Consider the following 5,602-nt stretch of genomic DNA (forward strand, 5'->3'; position numbering starts at 1 on the left):
ATGCCAGTGGCGGTGATGGCAGAAAGTCCCTTCAGTTTTAAAAAGTTGCTGGATCAGTGCAAGAACCAGGAGCTTATGGTCCCTGGAGGAATTGCTACTTCCTCCCCCCTACCCCCCCAGTATATGGTCAGCTTCTAGCTTTATATTTGCTCATAATGACATGAATAATGCAAGGTACCTTTGGAAAAGGATTCCACCTGCTATAAAATCTGCAAATTCAGAACTGGGGGGTATTTGGTCAAAGAATCTGGAGTAGAGATTTCCCTGGGATCTATACGACCATCAACGCCCACCAGTGGTCTGAGACTGTCCAGCCAATCATGGAAGCACTTAGAGAAGCCACAAGGAGACACGCCTTCGCCCTGGTCTCACAGGCCTATACCTCCATCATCGCGGATGACTTTGCTGCCTTTGTTGGGCTTCCTGTCGAGGAGGCTGTGAAAGGAATATTGGAACAAAGATGGCAAGCTGACTCTACCACAAGAATGGTGCTGCCAGCCGGGCACTGGTGGCTCATGCCTGTAATCCTAGCTACTCAGGAGGCTGAGGATCGCGGTTCAAAGCCAGCCCGGGCAGGAAAGACCGTGAGACTCCTATCTCCAATAAACCACCAGAAAACAGGAAGTGGTGCTGTAGTTCAAGTGGTAGAGCGCTGGCCTTGAGCTGAAGAGCTGAGGAACAGAGCCCAGGCCCAGAGTTCAAGCCCCACGACCGACCAAAAAAAAAAAGAATGGTGCTGCCCAGGAAGCCAAGTGCAGGTGCCCCGGATGTTTCCTTTAACAAGTTTATTCCTTTATCTGAGCCTGCCCCTGTTCCACCCATCCCCAATGAACAGCAGTTAGCCAGGCTGACTGATTACATGGCTTTCCTTGAAAACTCACTTCTTCTGAGCTCAAGATCTACCTTCAGAGTCCTGTACAATGACAAACACAGAAATGTAAATTTTTTATTTTCAAATCTACCGGATGGAATGTGCATTCGGATTCCTTTCTGAGTATGTGATAAAATGCGTATATAATATAAAGTATATTATATAGATTTTGTCCTTGAGCATTATGCTAATTAGTTGCCATAGCAGGCATACTTGTACCAAGATAGGTTTGGTGGCGCTCAGCAGGGTTATGTAGTTTGCATTTCTGAGTGACTCATGAAAGCTGCCCCCTGCTCCCATGCACAGGCCGTCCGGCCATCTTCACCCTGCCCGCTGCTGGTGGGTGCACTTGGGGTTGGCAGAGCCCTGGCCCTGGGGCGGAGCTGCTAGGACTTGAGATTCACCCCCCAGTGGACAGCATGTGCTCCTTCCTTCCACCTCCAGAGAATCCTTAATGTGAAGTACACAAACAGCAGAGCCACAAGCAGGTGCTTCTTGAGGGAGCAGGCCCAATGTGCTCTGTAGCCACTGCTGGTGCTGCAGGCCGGCCCTAAAGAAGGGTCGCAAGAGAGCTCAAGAAGCGTTACGTTCTCAATTGTCTTTGAGAAGAGGGCAGAATGGGGTGCAGTGCATTGTGGGGGTGAGTGCACACTGGCACAGCACCGTAGCCCTCTTCTTCAGCCCCTCGGGCGTGCGTGTTCATCTCTCAGTTTAAGTTCTTCCTTTTGAAGAAACATCGAACCAGCCTTTCATCTTTGTGTGACAGTTCTCTGAATAGTTGAAGTTGTGTATTGTATCTTCAGGTGCAAGTACCCCTTAGTTCATTCATTCTGCATTTGTTCAATAAATATTTAATTGAATTCTTCAACGGTTTCATATAAGATTGTTTGTAGAAACTTCACGATCTCAGTCTTCTGCAGACATATTCCGATTGTCATTACCTTTAAAGTATGAATTTCATAAGTGGAAATGATTGCTGTAGTGACAATTACATAATTCTTGTTTATTTACGTTTGTTTAATTGACTCAGTTTTTTCAACAGATGTGAAAATATCTTTTAAGTTACAATTTTGTAGCCAGGCGCTGGTGGCTCACACCTGTAATCCTAGCTACTCAGGAGGCTGAGATCTGAGGATTGCGGTTCAAAGCCAGCCCGGGCAGAAGAGACCGTGAAACTCCTATCTCCAATAAACCACCAGAAAATCAGAAGTGGCGCTGTAGCTCAAGTGGTAGAGCGCTTGCTTTGAGCTGAAGAGCTGAGGGACAGCGCCCGGGCCCAGAGTTCAAGCCCCATGACCGACAAAAAAAAAAAGTTACAATTTTGTTTAATCCTAAAAAAAAAAAAAAAAAAAAGAGTCTCACAGGGACTTTTCAGCCTTGGCTGGCTTCAAACTGTGATCTCAGATCTCAGCCTCATAAGTAGCTAGGATTATAGCCACCAATGCCTGGCTTTAGTTATTTTTCATGTAGGGTCTCACTTTTTTGGGGGGAGAAGGGGGCTTGGTTTAACTTGGACCTTGATTCTTCTACCTATCTTTCCCACATAGCTGGGATAACAGGTATGCACCATCACACTCAGTCTTGATTTTCCCTTTGATATGATGAGGAAACGGAGATGCCTTATGTCACCCAAACCATCAGATATACAAATGCTGCTGACCCAAAGAAAAGAGCTTGGATTCCAACACAAGCCTTTGGGGGGGGGGGGCTTTCTATGTTACACAGGGTCCCTGCTCTTCAGTGCAGTAAAAACTTGTGGAAAAAAAATGTACACAGGTCGCTGGGCGTGGATGGCTCACACCTGTAATCCTAGCTACTCAGGAAGCTGAGATCTGAGGATCAGGGTTCAAACCCAGCCCAGGCAAGAAAGTCTATGAGACTTATCTCCAATAAACCACTCAGAAAACCAGAAGTGGCACTGTGGCTCAAGTGGTAGAGTGCTAGCTTTGAGCTGAAGAGCTAAGGGAGAGCGCCCAGGCCCAGAGTTCAAGTCCCACCACAGACAAAAAAAAAAGTACACAGGTCTTGGAGAAGGACATGAGGGTGAGCTTGGAAGGTAGCCAAGGTTTCCTCCAGTCACCCTGTGCTTCTAGCTCTACTCCCAAGGAACAACACTGGGGCCTCCCCTTCCTCATGACTCAGATATATTGTACCTGATGACCTGCTGATGGGATCCAAGTTACAGGCATCTTGTGAGTAAACCTCAGGTTCTGCCCAGCTCAGTCACTGGGGCTGCTAGGAGGACAGCTGACAAAGCCCATGGGTGCTGGTAGCTCACAGATGTAATTCTAGCTACTCTGCATCGAGCTTTGAAACCAGCCTGGGCAGGAAAGTCCAGGGAACATCTCCAATTAACCATAAAAAGCCAGAATTGAAACTGTGGCTCAAGTGGCCTAGTACCAGCCTTGAGTGGAAAAGCTGAGGGAGGATGTCCAGGCCCTGAGTTAAAGCCCCAGTACCAGCACTAAGAAAGAAAGAAAGAAAAAGGAGGAAGGAAGGAAGGAAGGAAGGAAGGAAGGAAGGAAGGAAGGAAGGAAGGAAGGAAGGAAGGAAGGAAGGAAGGAAAGAAGGAAGGAAGAAAATGCATCTTTGAGCCGGAAAGACTACAAGGACCCTCAGGAACATAGAAGGTCTCTGGTGAGGGTGGGGTACTGGAGTGAGGCAGCAGAGGGAGAGTTGGGGAACCCAGTGTCCAGCCTGAGAGCGGCTCTGTTTGAACTCTCCTGTTGCTGCTCTAGGACTGGGAAGACAGGCTGTATGCCTAATGCTGGGTTGTGAGGAGGGCTAGGGGCACACAAGACAGACATGAGATGGTCAGGCACCATCAACTGGGTGACAAGTCATAGTACACTAGTTGTATTTCCTGTTTCAATTTTCTGCCTTCTTTCACCACATTCCCACCCTTTAACTCCCCACAGCAGCCAACTGGGTCATTTTATCATTCTGCAGGCAACTCTGGACTCCAGCCCTTGTCTCTTGTTGTTGCATTCAACTCTGGCCACCAGAGGACAGCAGAGCAACATCAGCCAAACTGGGACCCACTCAGAGTCAATGCTAAGAACTAGGGGTTGGGATTGAAGCTCTGGACCGCCTCCTTCCAGAAAGTCTAAGAGCAAAAAGTGTGAAAGAGAAGAAGGAAAGGAGTGGAGGAGGGAAAGGATGAAGAGTGAGGAAGGAAGGAAGAAAAGGAAAAAGGAGGGAAGGAGGAAGGGAGGAAGGAAGGAAGGGAGGAAGGAAGGAAGGGAGGAAGGAAGGAAGGGAGGGAGGAAGGAAGGGAGGAAGGAAGAAAGAAGGAAGGAGGGAAGGAAGGAAGGAAGGAAGGAAGGAAGGAAGGTTGATAGAGCTAGCAGCTAAATCCTGTCTGCACTCCCCATATCTTCCTGCCATTCTCCTGCTTGTCTTCTTCCATCTTTCATGTCCTGATTTTCTCTTCTTTCCTTCCTTCCTTCCTTCCTTCCTTCCTTCCTTCCTTCCTTCCTTCCTTCCTTCCTTCCTTCCTTCCTTCCTTCCTTTCTCTTTCTCCATTTCTTTCTTTCTCCCTTTCTTTCTTTCTTTCTTTCTTTCTTTTTCTCTTTCTTCTTTTTCTTTCTCTTTTCTTTTCTCTTTCCCTCCCTCCCTCCCTCCCTCCCTCCCTCCTTCCCTTCTTTCTTTCTTTCTTTCTTTCTTTCTTTTTCTCTTTCTTCTTTCTCTTTCTCTTTTCTTTTCTCTTTCCCTCCCTCCCTCCTTCCCTTCTTTCTTTCTTTCTTTCTTTCTTTCTTTCTTTCTTTCTTTCTTTCTTTCTTTCTTTCTTTCTTTCTCTCTTGTGATGGTACTGAGGATAAACTCAGAGCCTCATGCTCTCTCCTCTCCTTTTCACTCAAAGCTGGTAGGTGCTCTACACTTGAGTCACAGCTCCACTTCTGGCTTTTTGCTTATTAATTAAAGTTAAGAGTTAAGAGTCTTCATGGACTTCCTGCCTGGGCTGGCTTTAAACCTTGATTCTCAGATCTCAGCCTCCTGAGTAGCTAGGATTATTGGTATGAGCCACTGGCACCTGGTAGATGTTTATTTCTGATGGTTCTGAAAGCTAGAAGCCCAAGGTCAGAGCCTGCATAGCCAGGTTCTGTGAGGGTTCTCTTCTCAGCTACCTACAGCCAATTTCTTGTAAGCTCACATGGTGGAAAGAGGTGGTAGGGTTCTCTGGGGTTCCTTTTACATGGCATTATTGTAGTTTGGATCCAAATATCATCCAAACATCCATGTGTTGAAGATGTAGTCCCCAGCATGATACTATTGGGGGAGGTGGAATCTTTTAAGAAGAGAGGCCTGCTGGCTGCTGGTGTCTTGCGCCTGTAATCCTAGCTACTCAGGAAGCTGAGATCTGAGGATCTTGGTTCTAAGCCATCCCAGGCAAGAAAGAGACTCTTATCTCTAATTAGCCACTAGAAAACTGGAAGTGGAACTGTGGCACAAAGTGGTACAGCGCCAGCCTTGAGCAAAAGAGCTCAGCTAGAGTGCCAACGCTTGAGTTCAAGCCCAATGACTGACAAAAAATATTAGGTCCTTGGGGGTGTATTCTTGAGAGGGAGAGTAGGACTCTGGCCCATTCATCTTCTCTGACCTTTCCCACCATGAGGTGAATGGTTTTGCTAAACCACATGCTCCCACCATGATGTATAACAGGACCAATTGATCCTGGATCGAAACCTCTAAAATTCTGAGTCAAAGTAAACCTTATTTCTTTGTAAGTTG

General features: G+C 47.0%; 1 pseudogene; it reads left to right on the forward strand.

Annotated features, from left to right (window-relative positions):
• LOC122115788 lies at positions 1–1,038 on the forward strand (annotated as a pseudogene).
• Positions 1,039–5,602: the final 4,564 nt, after the last annotated feature.

The sequence above is a fragment of the Dipodomys spectabilis genome, unplaced genomic scaffold (genome assembly GCF_019054845.1).
Source record: "Dipodomys spectabilis isolate Male_0828 unplaced genomic scaffold, ASM1905484v1 ptg000003l, whole genome shotgun sequence".
Lineage (NCBI taxonomy): Eukaryota > Metazoa > Chordata > Mammalia > Rodentia > Heteromyidae > Dipodomys > Dipodomys spectabilis.